Genomic DNA, 20,030 nt, shown 5'->3' on the forward strand with positions numbered 1-20,030 from the left:
CGTGCATGTTTTGCCTACTTGTATGTCTGTGCACCATGTATATGCCTGGTGCCTGTGGAGGACAGAAAAGGGCATCTGATCCCCTGGAACTGGAGTAACAGATGGTCATGAACCACCGTGTGGTGCTGGGAATTGAACCCTGGTCCTCTGGAAGAGCAGTCAGTGCTCTTAACCACTGAGCAATCATTCCATCCCTAAAAGGGTGACTCTTTTTGATTGTTTGTCTTTGAGACAGGATCTCATGATATAGCCCTGGCTGGCCTGGAACTGGCTATGTGGACCCTGCTGGCCTTGAACTCACAATGATACTCCTGCCTCTGTCTTCCTAGTGCTGAAAGGAAAGGTGTGTGCCAGCATACCTGGCTGAAAGGGTAACTCTTAAAAGAAACACACACACACACACATAGCAGAAATACTTCTGAGTTTTATTCTTCTCCTCCTCTTCCTCCTTTTCCTCCTCTTCTTCCTCCCCTTCCTTCCCTGTGCAGCCCTGGAACCAGGCTGCCTCCGCTTCCCAAGTGCTCAGATTAAAGGTGTGCACCACCAATGCCTGGCCCTTCTCTACTTCCTAAAGTCCACCGGTCCCCATCTTTCCTTCTTGTCTGCCCAACCTTCTTTGTTAGTTCTGATTGGATTTTGTCCACTGAGTCAAAGTTATCATCTGAAAGCTAAGGACGTGGGAGAGAAAAGAAATGTCCAAAACCAGACGTCGCTCACACGCTGTGTCAGAAACATAGGTCAGCATGTCAGAATCATTAAAAAGCAACAAATCTGCAAGCGATGCCAGTTTCGTTGGCTACAGTTTACCAAGCAGTCCTAGTTTTTTCCCATGAGAGCACCCGTGACTGTTAGTAATCAACAGTTTCTTCTGAACACCCTATTGAAGACAGAGGCCAAGAGCTGACAAGTCACTGTGGGTGGCTAGATATTAATAACTCAGCGAAGGAGCTGCTGGAGACCAGCAGAGCCTCGGGGCTGAGCTAGAAGACACCATATCGCAGGAAAGCAAGGCGCAGCACTTATCTCAAAAAGTGGGTGGATGGAAATATGGACAGAAGGATGGCCTCAAAAGTAAGTTGCATCAACCAATGGGGCCTGTGTGGAGCGGATATTCTCTGCGTATTGGTCCCTTGATGCATGTGCCTGGTAGTCGGCCAGACGACAAGCCTTTGAGGCCACCCATCACAGTGTTAGGTGCCGTTCCTTTTGTGGGTCTGTGGGTCTGTGGGAGTGTGGGTGTGGAGGTGTGGAGACTGTACCCTTCTCCCTCAGTCTGGTACGTTCATTCAATTTATGGACCTGCTCTTTCGACTTAAAACTTTTTAGAACAATTTGTCTACTGTGTGCCTCTGTGTGTGTGTGTGTCCTTAGCACACAGGAATTGTGTAAAGATTGTAAACAACTTATAGAAGCTGTCTCTTTCCATCTACCGTGTGGGTACCAAGGATCCAACACTGGCCATCAGTCTTGGAAACAAGTATCTTTATGCACTAAACCATCTTGCTGACCCTCCAATGGTTTTGTTTTGTTTCATTTGTTTTTTTTGAGACAGGGTCTCACTATGTAGCCCTGGCTGTCCTGGAATCCACTACGTCCATGGGAGTAAAGTTGTATGCAATCATGCCTGGCTTGTTTTATTTTTTTTATTTTATTTTATTTTTTATTTTATTTTTGGTTTTTTGAGACAGGGTTTCTCTGTGTAACAGCCCTAACTGTCCTGGAACTAGCTCTTGTAGACCAGGCTGGCCTTGAACTCACAGAGATCCTCCTGCCTCTGCCTCCCGAGTGCTGGGATTAAATGCGTGCACCACCACCACCCGGCTTTATTTTTTATTTTTGTCTCTGGGTGTTTTGTTTGCATATATATCTGTGGACCACATGTGTGCAGTACTTGTGGAAGTCAGAGAGGGCGTCAGATTCCTCTGGGACTGGAGTTACAGCCATGTGGATGAGCTACCATGTGGGTGCTGGGAATCAAACTTGGATCTTCTGAAAGAGCAGTCAGTGCTTTTAACCGCTGAGCCATCTTTCCAGCCCCCTTCTAATGGTTTTAATATGCCCATGTGCTTGAATGTTTCCAGTCAATTTCTATGAGGATGCAGGCATGCCTGTTTTACTTGTAGGAATAATTCATGAGTCTGTGCCTCCTGGTTTGTGTAGGACAGGTGATGGTGCCTACATTCACAAATGAGTTGCAGGGTCATCCTGACTCTGCATTTGCACTCAAAATGGAGCCAACTGCTGCTTTGAAAAATGATGTCACCAGGACAATATGTGGCCTGAAAGCCACTGTTGCACGCGACTCGACCAGGTCAGCAACTGCGAACAGGCACAGCTTGGTTGCCCCTCCAGCTGCCTGTGTCCTCCGGGGCAAGACTGACGGCGGGAAGGGACCTGAGATCTGGATTTTCTCACCTTTTGCAATGAGTTCTACCTCAGAAAAGAACTTTTGAGATTTCTCGGAATTCTCACCTCTGTCCTCTGAGAGTCCCAAGTAGCGAGTCCCCAAGGAAGGAATTCAGTTTCCACCAGGGGAATTTACCCGACGAGGCTGGAGGCTGGAGGCTGGAGTAGCCTTTTTAAACTAGGTGGTTTTACAAGAAAAAGTCTGGAAGGGCTGGGGCTTGAACCTGGGAATTTACACTTGCTGGTAAAGAGGCCTAGCACTGAAACATCCCACCGATCGCTTCCTTGGACTAGGCCCGAATCTGAGCTAGTTACTTCACCTCTCTTTCTTTGATTTATTCCTAAAAAGTGAGGAGAATGACCAGTAAGAACTCCAAGAATGCTGTAATCTACGCCTTTAAAAAAAAAATTATTTGGCAGCTGAGATTGACATGAACTAAAGTAAGGTCATTTATGATTCTTTAAAAATATTATTAAAATTTTACTATAATAAACTTACAAATAAAATCATCACGCATCAGAATTGATCAAATGCAAAATCTATATATACATCCCTCTTTCTCTCTCTCTCTTTTTGTTTTTTCAAGATAGGGTCTCTCTGTGTAGCCCTGGCTGCCCTGGAACTCACTGTTTAGACCAGGCTGGCCTTGATCCACCTGTCTCTGCCTCCTAAGTGCTAGGGTTAGAGATGTGAGCCACCATACCACCACATACACTCCTAAGTGCATAAATACAACCATCTCAGTACATACAATGTTAATGTTACCTGTAACCTATATGTATATGTTCAGGGACAGACCATTGGTGTGGGCTAACCAATTGGGGGGAACTTTCCCTACCTCAGCGTGCCCCACTTGCCTGTAACTCTTTTTCTAGGGTGGAGGCCCTGAGAGCTTTTGCACTTCCACGTGAGTGTGACAATTGGTGTCATCACTGTTCAGGTAGCTGCGTTGATGAGATTTCATGCATTCAGTGAACTTCTATACAGAATTCTGAAGCTGTGAAGCGCCGCACTGGATTTTATATTTTTATTCTCAAATACATATTTATATACTTACGCAGTGCCAACCCCTCCAAAAAATTTATGTCAGCATTAAAACTAGATAAACAATTAGCTTTATATCTTTTTCATGAGTTCATTACCTTGCTTTTAGGTCTTTCTCATCACCTGATTTTTTACCCTTTCTTGTTTTCCTTTCTATATGTTACACTGTATCCACATGTACATTTGTTTACATATATGCATGTTTATAATAAGCTGGAAACCCCATATGAAAGTGAACACAGTTTTTTCTTTTCTGAAATTATATGACCTTGCTTAATATTATACAGTCTAAATCTACACATTCTCTGTAGATTTTATAATTTCATTTTTTTTTTTCGAGACAGGGTTTCTCTGTAGCTTTGGAGCTTGTCCTGGAACTAGCTCTTGTAGATCAGGCTGGCCTCGAACTTACAAAGATTCGCCTGCCTCTGCCTCCTGAGTGCTGGGATTAAAGGCATGCGCCATCACTGCCTGGCTTTAATTTCAATTTTTTTTTAGAGGTGAATAGTGTTTCATTTTAAAGATGTATCATTATTTTCATTATCTGTTCATCTGCTGATGGACAAAACAAATCTCACCAGCATTTTTATTTGGCATAGATGTGACTTAAGTATCTGAGGGTTAGGCACCTAGTTCGGTTGGTATTGTGCCTGTCCGGCATGCATGAATTCTTGGGTTTGATACCCAGCATCACACACGCTGGACATGGTGGTGTCTGCTTGTAGTCCCAGTATCTGAGAGTTGGATGCATGAGGATCAGAAGTTCAAGGATGAGCTGGAGGCTAGCCTGGTCTATGTGAGGAGCCTAGTCAGTAATTTCATGAAGCATTTACAACAGTGGCTGACTAACAGTAAAAGTTTAATTAAAACTTGCATTCTTCCTGACACATAGATTGCTTGTGGGCCAGAGTCCCCTTATCTTACCCGTGGTGATGAAACTCTGCCAGCATTTGCCAATCAGATTGCTTCTTTCCCACATGTCATACTCCTAATTGCCATCTGTAGTCACCAGTGAGTCACCTCTGCTGATCACTGTTACTTTCCTAGACCAGCCCCCAGTTTGTATTTGTAACACTGACATTTAAAATATGCTTTTTTTTTTTTTGAGAGCCTGCCTGTCTTTGAATTAGTTCTGTAGACCGGTTTGGCCTCAAACTCACAGAAATTCATCTGCCTCTACCTCCCGAGTGCTAGGATTAAAGGCGTGCACCACCACTGTCTGGCTAAAATACGTTTATTAGGCTTGTACATAGCATGATCCAGGCTGTTTTCTAGCAATTACACCCAAGTCTCCTTGAGTGAATATGGCTTTCTTCTACAGTGCCCACACATGCTGCTACTGCTTCTTCCTCTTCTTCTTCTTCCTCTTCCTCTTCCTCTTCCTCCTCCTCCTTCTTCTCCTTCTTCTTCTTCTTGATGTTAGGCTTGTAGTAGGAGATGTGCTAGTTTCTAGTATACATATTTATTTATTTATTCATTTATTTACTTACTTATGGGACTGAGTCTCAGTGTGTAGCCCTGGCCTTCCTGGAACTCTCAATGTAGATCAGGATGGCCTGGAACTCACAGACTCCCATGATTGGCAACATTTTTTTAATTAAATTTTTTTAAGAGGTCTCATGTTTCCCAGGCTAGCCTGGAGCTTACTATGTAGCTGAGGAGGACCTTGAGCTCCTGATCTTCCTACCTTCATCTTCCAAGTGCTCGGGTCACAGGGGTCTCAGTTACATTTCCAGTCCTGTGATAAAACACCATGACCAAGGCAACTTATAAAAGAAAGTGTTTAATTTGTGGGCTTACCATTTCAGAGGACTAGAGTGATGTGGAATGCCCCTCTGTAGGCTGTGAATATGCTTTATTACCATTGGTTAATAAAGATGCTGCTTTGGCAGATGGCAGAAGGTAGCCAGGCAGCAATTCCAAGCAGAGAGACAGGGAGGAAGAAGACAGAGGTGAGGAGATGCCAGCAGCCACTGGAGGAGGAAGAGGCCAGAGCATTGCCTAGGTCAAGCTATGGGGTATGGGCTGATGCACAGATTATTAGAAATGGGTTAATTATATGTAGAGCTAGTTAGTAAGAAGCCTGAGCCACCGCTCAAGTAATTATAATTAATATTAAGCCCAGAATGATTTATTTTATAAGCAGCTTCAGGGACTGGTGGGTGGGAGAGAAACTGGTCCGGTGGGACCAGGCGGGACACAGAAAAGTCTCCGGCTGCATTTGGTGTAGCGTGGGGCACTCGAGTTTCCACATAAGACCTGAGAAAGTTAAAAAAAAAAAATAAGGGCGCGGGGCACTGTGATGGATTCTCGCATCTCCAAGCCGCGTGGTGTGCTGCATGGTGGATTTAGCTTTTACTCATAAAGTAAAAAAGGTTTATGGGCAGCATGCTACAAGCAGCTTGGTGGTGACATGTTCCCGCAGCTTCCCAGGGTTCGGGTGGTGAGCATGGCTCCCAGAGTTGGTGGTGAACAGGGCAGAGCCAACAGCCAAAGCTGCCACACTGATCATAACCACACCTGCTTAGCATTTTAAAAATTCTCCTGGTCAGAAAATGATTATAGATACACAATAAAGATAGATTCAGAAAAAAAAGAAAACCCTCTAAATGGGTCACATTGTATTTAATAAATGTGCTTGGCTTGAGAGAGATGGGGAAAAAGGATAGAGACAGTCACAGATCAAAAAAAAACCCTAAAGATAATACAATAAAGACCCTTAGAAATAGAATAATAAAAATTATAATAAGCCACATAAACATAGAAAATACATAGAGTCTGGATTATGTAAACTATTGTGTTTTCTTTGAATTTTTTGACTGCTAATGAGCTAACTATTGAGAGACATTTGATCGTGGGAGCTGCTCAGCTAAACCAACATAAAGGTATCTTCACTTCAAAATTTTGGTCTCAGGATGTGTTGCTTTGGAAAAGAGGTTCTGCTTTTGTTTCCACAGAAGATGGGAAGCTACAAATTCCTTCTAGGCTAATAAGGTTTGATCAAGTAAGAACCCCTGAGAGGTCTCCAATGGGAGCGATGGCCCAGGTGATCCAACATCCAGAACAGCTTCCAGGCTACTGGCTGAGGCTATGCAGCCTCACAGATTACTACAGCCAAGATTTAAATAGAATTCTAAATTTACCGGCATGCCTAATCAGCAGGAAGTAGTATAGAAAACTATGCCCAAATTCCCAAAATATTAGTTATAAATGTTTGTTTTCATTTAAAGGGGGTTGGTTACAAATGGTTAATGGTCATAGTCAATCTCTTTCTAAAGAAAAAAGGGAGGTTGGATAGTGGGGGCCCGGCCTTTAATCCCAGTACTCAGGAAGCAGAGGTAGGTGGATCTCTGTGAGTTTGAGGCTAGTTCCAGGACAGCTAGGGCTGTTACACAGAGGAACCATGTCTCAAAAAAACCTAAAAAAAAAAAAAAAAGAAAGAAAAAAGGAAAAGAAAAAAGGGGGATATGATATAGCAGTGGTAAAAGGTAGATTTTTTTTTTTCCTGAGACAAGGTTTCTCTGTGGCTTTGGAGCCTGTCCTGGAACTAGCTCTTGTAGACCAGGCTGACCTCAAACTCACAGAGATCCACCTGCCTCTGCCTCCCGAGTGCTGGGATTAAAGGTGTGCTCCACCACCAGCCGGCTAGATTATTAAATCTAATCCAAGAAACAACTGTTATTTTCAAAATACTTTACACTATGGATTTTGGTTTATTTATACAAATTTAAAGTCAAGGTTTTATTTTGGTTTTTGGTTTTTTGGTTTTTTTTTTTTTTTTGGTTTTTTTGGAGACAGGATTTTTCTGTAGCTTTGGATTCTGTCCTGGAACTAGCTCTTATAGACCAGACTGGCCTCAAACTCACAAAGATTTGCCTGTTACATGTGTATTTCTACTCTTGTTTAATGTATTATGTTTAAGCAGCTCATTAAAAATGTAATGTATAGTTAAGAAATACAGATTAATAGTCAAATATAATAGTCAAACTTATAGTCATGTTAGTTAGGTTTTCTAGATACGCAGAGATATATTTCAAATAGATAAGTAATCTTCAAACACCCCAAAGACCTACAGAATATGGTATTTAAAATATTTTAAGAACTTAGGTGAGAGATGGCTCAGTGGTTAAGAGCACTGACTGCTCTTCCAGAGGACCTGGGTTCAAGTCCTAGCACCCACAAGGCAGTTCACAACTGTCTGTAACTCCAAGATCTGACATCCTTACACGGGCACACATGTAGCAAAAAAAAAAAAAAAGCAAATGAAATAAAAATAAATTATAAAAAAAAGAAGAACTTAGGCTTTTCTCGACAGTGAGACACATCTGCTCCTGACAGCACCAATTACTTCAAGAGGATGATGAGCATCAGAGAAGCACCTTGTGGAGTTTGCTTTTTCTCTTTCTTTCTTTCTTTCTTTCTTTCTTTCTTTCTTTCGTTCCTTTTTCTTTTTCTTTTTTTTTTTTTTTTTGTTTTGTTTTGTTTTTCGAGACAGGGTTTCTCTGTTTCTCTGTAGCTTTGGAGTCTATCCTGAAACTTACTCTGTAGACCAGGCTGGCCTTGAACTCATAGAGATCCAACTGTCTTTGCCTCCCAAGTGTTAGAATTAAAGGTGTGTACCACCATATCCCGGCTTGGAGTTTGTTTTCAATGTGGCAAGGCTAGCCATTTGAGCAAGAAACTGCTCTTGCCTGGACTGCTGGACAATATGCTGTATAAATTGGACATGCAGGATCCACAGGAACATGACTGCTGAACTTGCCAAAAGCAAGGCAGGACAGTCCTTCAAATTTCCTGCTTCACTGAGATATCTGCCAGACACTCTAGGCCTATAGATGGAAGATAGATACTCCAGTGTTATAGAAGAACTTTGGGTGACTGTCCAGACAACCAGATGTAGTGATATTTTATTTGTTTATTTTTTATTATTTATGTTTTAATAAATAAAGCTTGTCTAAAGACCTAGAGGTCAGGTAGTGGTGGCACACACTTTTAATCCCAGGATTTGGGAGACAGAGGCAGATGGATCTCTGTGAGGTAAAGGCTACTCTGGGCTACACAAGATCAATGCTGAAACAAATCCATGTGGTGGTGGCTCACACTTCTCATTCTAGTACTAGGGAGTCACACCTTCAATCCCAGACCTAGAGGGAATATGAGATGTGAGGAGAAAGCGGCTTGGTCTGTTTATTCTGCTCAGACTACTTAGTCTGGTTAGTCTTGGTAGAGGTAAGACTTCTCTAGTGGCTTGATTGCTTTGCTTTTTTGGTTTTCAGGTTGAACCCCAATTTCTGCCTCTACCTTTTTATTATTCATTTTATGTTACTAATTGTTTTATCTGGCTGTAGCAAATAATAAAATAATAAATACCCAGAATATTTACTATTATAATGAAATAATAGTAAATAAGTACCCAGAAAATTTTATTATTATGGGTACTTATTATTTTATATTATTTTATAAATATTATGTAACAATATTTATATAAGTATAAATGATAAATAATAATATATAAATAACAAAATATTATTATTTGCTACAGCAAGATATTTCTGTCATTTCTAGAGTTTTGGAAGTTGCTTGCAATGAACTTCCCAGTTACTCAGGTAATATTATATTCTTCTGGGGCTTTGATAGAATTGAAGACTAGATAGTTAGAATTATAGTTTTCCTTAGTTATGATAAAAATAAATTAGATATGAAACTTTAGACCCACAAAGATAAAATAGATGATAGAGGATTTTCTCTAATTTTTCTCAAGTACAAATAGACTAAATATTGTAACTGTAATTCTTCCTTGATAACTGTTTCATTACATGTAATTTTACTATGTTAAAGTTAAAAAGTTCCTTTTTAATTAGACTAAAAAGGGGAGACGACATGGGATTCCCTTCTCTATGCTGTGAATCTATTTTTATTACAATTGGTTAATAAAGAGACTTCTTTGGCCTATGGCAGGGCAGAAAATGCCTAGGCAGAAAAGCCAAGCAGAGACAGGGAGAAAGAAGGAGAAGTCAGGGAGACACCAACAGTCACCAGAGGAATAAGACGCCAGAGCTTTACTGGTAAGCCACAGGGTACACGGCAATACACAGATCATTAGAAATGGATTAATTTATATGTAGAGCTAGCCGGTAAGAAGCCTGACCCATGAGCTAAGCAATTGCAATATTAAGTCTCAGAATGATTATTTTATAAGCAGCTGTGGGGACCAGCGGACAGGAGAGAAACTGGTCTAGTAGGACCTCATGGGACAGAGAAACGTCTCCAGCTGCAGTGGAAAGAATAACAGTAGAGTCCATCACCGTCGCGAGTGAGTCCATCATCATCATGGTGGAAAGCAATAGCTGAAAGCTTACGTCTTGATCCACCAGCGTGGTGTGGGAGAATGGTCTGTATTCTGTCAAATATATTTTAAATAAAGGCTAATTGGCCAGTAGCCAGGCAGGAAGTATAGGAGGGACAACCAGACAGGAAGTAGAAGCAGGTCAATGAGAACAGAGGACTCTGGGAAGAGGAAAGCTTGGTCTGCAGTTGTTGTGACCCATCCACAGAGCAAGCAAGATGTGACTGCCCCGCTGAATAAGGTACTGAGCCACATGGCTAACCCAGATAAGAGTAATGGGCTAGTAATGGGCTATATAAGTTATAAGAGTTAATAAGAAGCCTGAGCTAATGGGCCAATCAGTTTATAACTAATGAAGACCAAAACCTCAGTCAACACCAGTGAATGAGCTATAGAGAGAGAGAGATAGAGCTAGCTGAGTGGTATGAACTCACCCACAGTGACACACCTCTTCCCACAAAGCCACACCTCCTAATCCTTCTCAATTAGTTCCACTGATGGGGCATCAAGCATTCAAATACATGACCCTATGGGGGCCATTATCACTGAGAGCACCACAATAGTCAAGAGCAACCACACATAATTTATAACTTCACTCACAAAAAATAAAAATACCAGCCTCACAGTGGACTGTGGGAGTCAGGCAGCTAGGGTGCACACCTTTAATCCCAGCACTCAAGAGGCAGAGGCAGGCAGAGTTACAGCTAACCTGGTGTACACAGGGCATTCAAGGCTAGCCAGATAGTAGTGAGACCCTCTTTTTCTCTATTTTTATTCTCCAAAAGAAAAAGTTTAAAAGGGTTTTAGAACTCAATGGTCAAAGCATTTGCCTAACATGCAGGGCCAATTCCTAGTAACACCCCCTCTGAAAAATAATAAAGCTCTTTTTAATAATAATAAATAATAAAATAATAAAACACTTTTATCCAGATGTGGCACTTTTATCCAGATGTCAACATACTGGCATGCTCCAGTCCTTGGGTGGTTCAGAGAGAAGGATGCGAGCTTCAGGTCCTTATGGTGAGACCCTGCCTCAACCACCTCTCCCACTGAAACTCCCAAACAGATAAAAACACAAGTTTTATGAAGATACACCACAGAAAGGACTCTATTATAAAGTTAGTGGGTTTTTAAAATATTTTGGGGGGGTCACGACCATTGCGCAACCATTGTCTCTAAACATTTTCTTTTGGTGCCTGGTAGGCAAATGCTCCACAGCTGAGCTCCCTCCTGCAGGGACATGCTTATTACCTGGAAGAGAAAACCTGTATCCTTTAACAGTCCTGCCTTCCAGCCTGCAGGTTCTGGTCGCTCACATTTTTACTTTAATGTTTATGCTAGGCAAGCACTTACTTGGTGTGCTATGTCCCCAACCCTTGGATTTTGAAGCAGGCTCTTACTACGTAGCCAGGGTTGAACTTGAACTCTAAATCTTCCTGCTTCTACCTCCTGAGTGCTGGGATTACAGGTGTGAGTCATAGTGTCTGGCCTCATTTTTTTGTTTTGTTTTGTTTTCTCTTGTCAAACTTAAGAGTGCCTCCTCTTCCTTCTCCCCCCCACCCCGCCCCCATCTTCAGCTTCTTTTTCTTCAGTATTATATCTGGTACTTCGGTTAGATTATTGTGCCTTAGATGTCTCCATCTATAAAATAGATAGTATGACCATGCCTATTGTCCTGAGGAATAGGTAAATCATAGGCATAGAATGTAACAGATTACATTCTGCAATTGTCCAAATTTAGCTGTTACCTCCTGGCCTCAAACTCACTATGTAATTGAGAATGACCGTGATCTGGATCCCACTACCTCCACCTCCGAAGTGCTGCGATTATGACTTGCACTGCTACACCTGACTTTTAGTTTTACTTCCTGCTATTTTGAATACTCAATTATTGCTATGTTGACCACCATTGAGCTTCTGGGTTTTAGCAATACTATGTGTCCACAGCCTCCTTAATAGTTAAACTACGATGCCTAGCTTTCCAATTATATCTTTTTTTCTTGCTTGCTTTCTTGCTTGCTTGTTTTATTTTTGGTTTTTCTTTTTCTTTTCTTTTCTTTTTTTTAAAGATTTATTTATTTATTATACAGCATGTGTGTCTGCATACTAGAAGAGGGCACCAGATCTCATTACAAATGGTTGTGAACCACCATGTGGTTGCTGGGAATTGAACTCAGGACCTCTGGAAGAGCAGCCAGTGCTCTTAGCCACTGAGCCATCTCTCCAGTCCCCATATTTTTAGTTTTTCAAGACAGGGTTTCTCTGCATATCTTTGGAGACTGTCCTAGAGTCCTAGAACTCACTGTGTAGACCAGGCTGGCCTTGAACTCACAGAGATTGGCTGCCTCTGCCACCTGAGTGCTGGGATTAAAGGCTTGCACCGCCACAGCCTGGCCATTTGTTCATTCTTGAGACAGGGCCTCTCTTTGTAGCTCGGGCTTTCCTGGAATTTGCTATATCAACCAGGCTGGCTTCAATCTGTCGTCTGCCCCTCTCCCCACCCCAGGTTTCTTTGAATAGCTCTGACTGTCCTGAAACTTGCTCTGTGTAGTGATTTTTGTGTGTGTGTGTTTTAACAAATAAAGCTTGCCTGAAAATCAGATTGTGGAGCTAGAGGCCAGGGAACGGTAGTAAATCTCTGTGAGTTCAAGGCCCCCTGGGCTATGGGAGATTGAGTTTGTCTAAGAGAGAAATAGAACTCTCACAAAACGGATCCCATCCTCTAATCCCAGTACTAGGGGTGTGGAGACAGGAATGATATGATGAGTGGAGAGAGGAATATAAGGTGGGAGGAGAAAGGAACACAGTGCAGTTTGAGGTTTGGTGGAGACTCACTCATTCCAAGGAGACAGTCTGAGGACAGGATGCAGTCCGAGCATGCTAATTGATTACAGGATCACTCTTTCCGTCTGAGCACTGGCAGAGGTGAAAGGTCTCTCTAGCAGCTGTCCACACTGTTTCTCTGACCCTGCGGCTTTCACCCCTGAATATCTGACTCTGGGTTTTATTTATTAAGACCAATTAGAATTCGTGCCATACTCTGTAGTCCAGGTTGCCTGTCTCTGGAGTACAGGGGTTTAAAGTTGCACCCCCCTCCATTCTGCCTTGTCTTTTGAGTCCTGGGATTATAAGTAAGTGCCACCATTCCCAGGAGCAGCGTCAGTCAGTCTTGCTGGTAAAGACAGACTCGGTTTGCAATCTGGGACTGTGAGTTACTCTCTGGGTCTTTGAATGACCATGCCTCAGGCTTCCACATCTGGAAAAGAGATGTGCTAATTGTACGTATTGTCCTGAGGACATCAGAGATATCAGACACAGAAAGGTGTACATTCTACATGTCCTGGCCAGCAGCGATCCTGCCATCCACTTGAAAACCTGAACTTGACGAGCTTTGAAGGAAAGAGAAGTTGCCTGCCTCTTTGAGGAGCTAGGGCTATAGCGCAGCGGTAGAGTCCTTGTCCAGCATGCACAGATTTCTGTGCCTAATCCTGCAAAGAACCCTCACCCCGCCCCTTGCTCTGACCAAATTTCTGGTCCCCAAATGAATTCATGGAGCAGGATTTCCAATGTAAAAATACATGAGGGTTTTTAAATAATATTCAAACTTAAGTTTGGACCAACACCTTTCCAGCACCCCAGTATGGTGGGGACAGAAAGTGTGGTACCCTTTAAAAGTGTACCCTTTAAAAGTGTGGAACTTTTAAAGGGGAAACGCCGTAATCAGGGGAGTTCATGTCCTGTCATCTTGTGATTGGACAAGAAGGTAGTTTTTGAAACCATTGGTCAGTTTTTTGGGCGCCAAAACCTAACAAAGTCATAAATTATTGACAAGGTGTCTTCAAGGACAGGATGCCTCCTAGGAACATCTGGATCTTGTTAAATTTTATGATCCTGTTTCCTATCTTCTTAGTTGGCCATTTTTAGGGCATCTGTTCAAATTTCTACTATGGCGGCACGTTTCTGGAGCTGAGATCGCCCACCCCCCAGCCCATTATGTGGCTTAAGATGAAGCCCTTCTTTAAAATGGAGTTTGCAAAGTGAGGTCCTCGCACCCTCACACCTCTGTGATTTTGCTGAATCTCCTCCATTTTTCCATCCGACAAACAAAATATATACATACATACATATATATATCCACTCATGTTTGCCTTATCCTCCTTTTATTTTTTTAATATTACTATTTATTTATTATGTATACAATAGTCTGTCTGTATGTCTGCAGGCCAGAAGAGGCATCAGACCTCATTACAGATGGTTGTGAGCCACCATGTGGTTGCTGGGAATTGAACTCAGGACCTTTGGAAGAGCAGGCAATGCTCTTGACCACTGAGCCATCTCTCCAGCCCCCCTCCTTTTATTTTTTAAGGCTAGCTGGAATTTCACCTGCAGTTTCTCGGAGAGTTGATCAGTGTCTTTTACTCTAAGAACTAATTGCTCTTTTCTTGTTTCCGCAGCGCACTTACACACAAGATCACTTACAGTGGACTGTAGTTTTTCCCCACCATCGTTACTGTAACAATTCAATGGGAGAATCCCATTGATTTAAGATATTAAAAAAGATTTGTCTGAGTATTCTGCCTCTACGTATTTATGAACATCACCTGAGTGCCTTTTGTCTGCCAAGGCCAAATGACCCCTGCACCTGGAATTACAGAAGGCTGGAGTTGCCATGTGGGTGCTGGGAAGCAAAGCCACCTCCTCATGAGCCACAAGTACTCTTAACTGCTGAGCAGAGCCTCCAGCCCCTACACTGCTTGCTTGAGGCTCAGTAAACCAACACATCGTCAGGAGTAGACTGTTTCTGCCTAGAATAGACAAAACAGGGGAGGTAGTTTTTTTTTTCTTTCATTAATTTGCTGTTGTTGTTGTTTGTTTAGTTTCGAGACAGGCTCTCTCTGTCCTGGAACTCGCTTTGTAGAGCAGGCTGGCCTTAAACACAGAGATCTGCCTGCATCTGCCACCCAGTGTTGGCATTAAAGAAGTGTGAGCACAACCACTCGCTTTGGGGGAGGCTAAACATTTAAGATGGCTGTTTCTTAAAGCACTGAATCTTTGAGAAGGTCTAAGAATGTGACTTTTGACAGACACGGTGAGTGCCAAGACAGTCAAGGATACTTAGAGACTGTCTTAGAAAAACCCACACCAAACCCAAACAAACAGGAGCTTTATTTTGGGTGCAGGACTTGCAGTTCTGGATAGCGGTGGTTCGCGTGAGAAATACCAGGGAATAGGACTGTGGAGTCAGAGTCTAGCCTGGGCTACACAATGAAGTAAGCTTAGGGCTACAAAGTGAGACCAGCCTAAGGCTACGTAGCAAGACCTCCCAAATTACCAGCCTAATTACAAGGCCGTGCACGTGCACCGCACACGAAGTTTCCAGCGGGCGACCTCAGGCCCTGAGGGCACGGCGCGCGCCATGCAGCGGGCACCCGCGGCGGGAGCGTGCGCCGGCCCGGAGAGGCGCACACAGGAAGCAGGGACGCGAGCAGCGCAGGACGCGCTGACGACCACGCCGGACGTGGTGACGTAGTGCGCAGGCCGCAGCGGGGGGCGGACTCCGGGCCTTTCTTCCCCTTCTGCTTCTCCCCCTCCCCCCTTTTCTCCCTCTCCGGGTTTGGGCCCCCTTCTCTTCCCCTCTCCCCCTTCCTTCCCGAGCCCCTTTCCCCTCCCCCGCCCCGCTCCCCTGCCTCCCCGCCCGGGCCCCGGGGAGACCCCCCCCTCCGAGAAGAGCCCGCCCCCAGAAGCGCGCCGCCGCCGCCGGCCGTCGGGGCCGAGCCGCAGCCGAGCGGCCGTGGGCCCGGGCGGCGGGCGGAGACCGGGCGCCCTCCCCGCTCTGGCCCCCGTGAGGTGAGGCCACCTCCGGCCGGGGGGCGGGCGGCGCGCGGGCAGGGGGCGTGGCGGGCGGCGGGCGGGCGGGCCGGGGGTGGCGGGGCCGGGCCGCAGCCCCCGGGAAGGGTCGGCCTGCGCGAGCCGGCGAGCGTGCGAGCGCGCGAAGCGGGGGCCGCGGGGCTCCGGGGAGGGGGCGGCGCCACCTGTGGCCTGGGCCGAGGGCCGGGGAGCGCGGCGCCCTTGGCAGCGCCGGAGGGCAACGAGTGTTTCTGGGGTGTCCGCTCGCCTCGGAGCCTCCCGCAGAAGGGGACCTAGAGGTGTTGGAGTTTGTCACTGGACGCAGCTTGGAGTTGGCACATGGCTGGAAGATGTCCTGCAGCTTGAAGAAGTTGGGCCTGTGCTGAGCTCCCAACTCATGCTTTCTCGTAGGGCTAAGCAGTTTTCGACGTTTGTCACCACGAGCCGAGTAGCCGATTTACTCGAAGTGAATTGTTTTGCATAATTATGACTTACTGAATCTCAGTCACCCTCCCCCCTCCCAAAAAACTGCACTAAAACCGGAGAGAGAAAAGTGGGAAAATTTAAAATTAAGATCCTAGTTGAAGGACTGGCCTTGTACGTCCGCCGCCCCAAAGCACTTGAGTCACAGTCTAGCTGATGTTTGTAGGCAGCCTGAAGACTGGGGGATGTGACATGTACCACTTAACATCACACATTCCTAGCATTTTATTGTATCTTTAGATAGTTAAATTGACATGTCAGTCATATGTGGCGCCTTTTCCAAATGCGTTTTTCCTTACTTAAGTAAAGCCCCATCCCACAGGACTGGGACATCGGGATAAAAGTTGAAGTGCACGTGGAAAGGCCCGAGTTACTGCTATTTCACTTCTCTTGTTAGATGTATTTCTCGTCACCAGTAGCTGTTTTCCACAGTGATTTCTAGAACAGAGAACCTTAGCAGAAGGGCTGATGAAAAGTCTGCAAAAGTTACTTTAGGAGTTGAAATTCGGGCAGGGCAGAGGCAGGAGGATGCTTGAGTTCAAGGCCAGCCTGCTCTACAAAGCCAGTTCTAGAACAGCCAGGACTGCACCTACGGTTGCAATTCGAGTTGTTTTGTGTGCACTAGGTGATTTGCAGAGCTTCACAGGTTAAAATTAAAATTGATGAGATAAAGCCTGCTGTGATGACACAGACCCGTAATCATCCGTTTGGAAACTGAAGACTGGAAGATCAAGAGTTCAGAGTTAGCCTAGTCTACATAAAGAGTTTAGGTCAGCCTGGGGTACATGAGACCCTGTGTGAATAAGCAGACCAAACCAAAAATAAGGCGAAAATTTGCCCAGTTAAAGCTGGTAGAAGTGGTATAGACCTGTAATCCCAGCAACAGGGATCCTGAGTTTGAGGCCAAACAGGAGTATAGGATTGAGTTCAAACCTAGCCTTGGTTCTGTCTCAGAAATAACAAATCAGCAGCACTAAAAATAAGTAAATAAATGTGATAAGAACAGTGTGCCTTGGGCTCAGATTTTGGCGGAGTTCGTGGAGTGCTTGCCTAGCATGCACAAAGCCCTGGGCATCATTCCCCGGCATTGTGTAAGGTCATATGGTGTGCTCTTCTGTGGTACCTGCACTCTGGAGGTGGAGGCAGGAGAATTAGAAGTTTAGGATTGTCCTCCACTACATACATACACAATTTGAGTACCCTGTCTAAATTTTTTTTTTAAATGGAAAGGCGTCCTGTTTCAAGAGTCAAACCTGCTTCTTGTAGGCTTTGTCTACTAGTTTTGAGACACAGTCTCAGACTCTTAGCAGTCTTTCATCCTCGTGAGCACTGGGATTACATATGTGCACCATGAAAACCATTTTAACAGGGCACTGTTAAAACCTTTCTCTCTGCCTCTGACATTAGATCTTCAGCCCCGTCTCCCGTAACTTGCATACTTATCTCCTGGTTATTGGTAGATCACTCTAGCACACTTGTTCCCGGAGACTCTGCACTTTTTTGTGTTCTTGGGTCATCTTTCCCTTATGAAACTGCATTGCCTGTCCTCAGGAGACCCTAACGGGGACATTTCCTTAGCTATCTGAATTGCAAAGGATTTGTGTGACTCTTGCTTGGTGCCTGGTTATTTTCTGTAAGTTTTAATCTTTCCTGTTAAAAAAAAACTTCAGTAGGAAAGATTGTCTTTTTTTCTTCTATGAGTTGCTCTGTCCTCATCACTTTTGCAATTGGATGTGTAGTCAGTTCTCGACAGACTGTTTATTGACTGACTAGGTAAGAGGGCTTGATGGTGCCCAATCTGCCCTGGAACTCCTAGGCTCCAGTGATCACCCAGTTTCAGCCTCCCAAACAGCTGGAGTTACAGGCAAGGACCACTCTAACCTGGCTGTATTCTTGAGCTCTTTCTTTGTGGTAAATTTCTGGAATTTTGTAAGATATTCATTGGAAGATAATATTTTTCTCCTGTCACCTCTTGGAATATTTTCTGTTTGGCAGAGAACAGAAGGGATTGTGAGATCTTTTGTGTGGCTAGTCTCTGCCTCCAAAGTGCTGGGTTGGGCCTGCACCATCACTTCCAGGCTGCTTCATTGTTTCTTTTGCTTCTTGGTCACCTTCTCTGAGCTGGCTGGAGTGGTCTGGGTGAGATCCTCTCTGGGGCAGTCCTTGGATACTCTTCAGTTCAGGAAGGCAAAGGATGAGGTGGTTTTTAAAAGCACTTTGTAGGAACGTGATGGCAAAGGTTTTGGTTTAAATATTTGCCAGGGTTTAGCACACTTCTTTAATTCCAGTACTTGGGAGGCAGAGGCAGGCAGAGCTCTGTGAGTTCAAGGCCAGCTTGGTCTAAGAAAGTCCCAGGACAGCCAGAACCAAACCCTGGCTCAAAAAAAAACAAAAACAAAAAAACTCCAAAAAAGAAATATTTGCCAGGACATTGAAAGCTGGGATGTCCATGAGAGAGCGACTTGTTTGAGGAGAAAGAACGGGGATCTAGTAAGCATTTGACTAGATCTGGTTCTAATGTTAATATACAAGTAACATCAGCAGAAGTGTGCCAGGTAAAAGATCTCCTGGCATATGTCTAGACAATCAGGAGTTCAGAGTTCTCTTACTTAGTGGGTTCCAGTCCAGCATGGGCTACCTGAGGTGTGCCTGTCTGGGTATGTACACCCGAGTGAAGCCCAGAGATGTCAGATCTCCCTGGAATTGGGACTATCGGTAGTTGTGAGCTGCCCACTGTGGGTGCTGGGGGCTGAACTCAGGTCTTTGTAAGGTCAGTGCTTGCTCTTAACCACCTATGCATCTCTTCGGGCCTCACCCTGTTTTGTTTTTGAGAAGGTCTCACTGCACAGCCCAGGCTGACCTGGGAAGACCATCTCACAAAGGTCCTCCTTCTTCAGCTCCCTTGGTGCTAGGATAACAGGTGCGAACCACCACCCTGACCTATTAGTCATTTTGTTTTATAAATAATTTTTAATAACTTAGACAAATGGGTAACAGTGTCTTCCAAACTTCTAGTAAGTTTTTCTCCAGCCCCAGAGACACTTACACATTTCTATGTCATAGCTAAATAGGTGCTGACAATGCTTATGTGCAGGTAGCTTCTGAATGAACATGTTCCTTATTGTGCCAGCTCTCTTCATGAATGCATACATTTTAAGGAAAAGGTGGAGTTAAAAAATATTTTTGAACGTTTATGTGTGTGTGTGTATACAAAGAGAGGATAAATATAAACCTGGGCACATTTGCCAAGGTATGTGTGTGTGGACATTAGAGAACAGCTTTCTGTGTAGTGGATTCTCTCCACCTTAACATGGGTTCCAGGGACTGAACTCGGCTGTCAGGGTTCTGAGACAAGTGCCATTGCCTCTTGAGCCGTCTCACTGGCTCAACAAAAGGTAGATTTTTGAAGAAGAAAGAAAGTGTTGTTTTGGTTATGTTGTCCTGGTAGGTCCCAAGGAGAGAAGTGTAGCGCGAATTCTACTTGGTCTGAATAATAAAACCCAGAGTCAGATGTAGGGGTTAGTGCTGAAGATCAGAGGAGCAGAGAGGCCAGCCACTAGAGAGTTCTTACCTCTACCAGTGTTCAGACAGAAGGGGTGGTCCTCAGACAGACTCCATTGTATCTGTCTCCACCAAACCTCAGACTGCACTGGGCTCCTATTTCCTCCTGCCTTATATTTTTCTCTCCCTCAGCCATATCACTTCTGTCTCCACCTTCCTAGTGCTGGATTTAAAGGTGTGGGATCCCAAATGCTGTGATCACCTTTGTATGAGCACTGTTTCTCTTTTAGATAGCTTCTGTCTCTGTCTCTGTCTCTCTCTCTCTTCGTTTTTCAAGACAGAGTTTCTCTAAGGACAAGGCTGGCCTTGAACTCACAGAGATCCACTTGTCTCTGCCTCCCT

General features: G+C 44.4%; 1 protein-coding gene across 13 annotated transcripts in view; it reads left to right on the forward strand.

Annotated features, from left to right (window-relative positions):
• Positions 1-15,455: 15,455 nt before the first annotated feature.
• R3hdm2 (R3H domain containing 2) overlaps positions 15,456-20,030 on the forward strand; it is a 124,151-nt gene continuing 119,576 nt past the window's right edge. For 3 of the 13 annotated variants that reach the window (XM_085683310.2, XM_085683320.2, XM_085683311.2), the window contains exon 1: positions 15,461-15,644. The gene's annotated coding sequence lies outside the window, so the exon portion shown is untranslated. Of the gene's footprint in view, positions 15,645-20,030 lie in introns of all 13 variants that reach the window. The other 10 variants (XM_085683316.2, XM_085683318.2, XM_085683313.2 and 7 more) reach the window with 9 other exon arrangements.

Source organism: Myodes glareolus, chromosome 26, assembly GCF_982192425.1.
Source record: "Myodes glareolus chromosome 26, mMyoGla1.1, whole genome shotgun sequence".
NCBI classification, from domain to species: Eukaryota; Metazoa; Chordata; class Mammalia; order Rodentia; family Cricetidae; genus Myodes; species Myodes glareolus.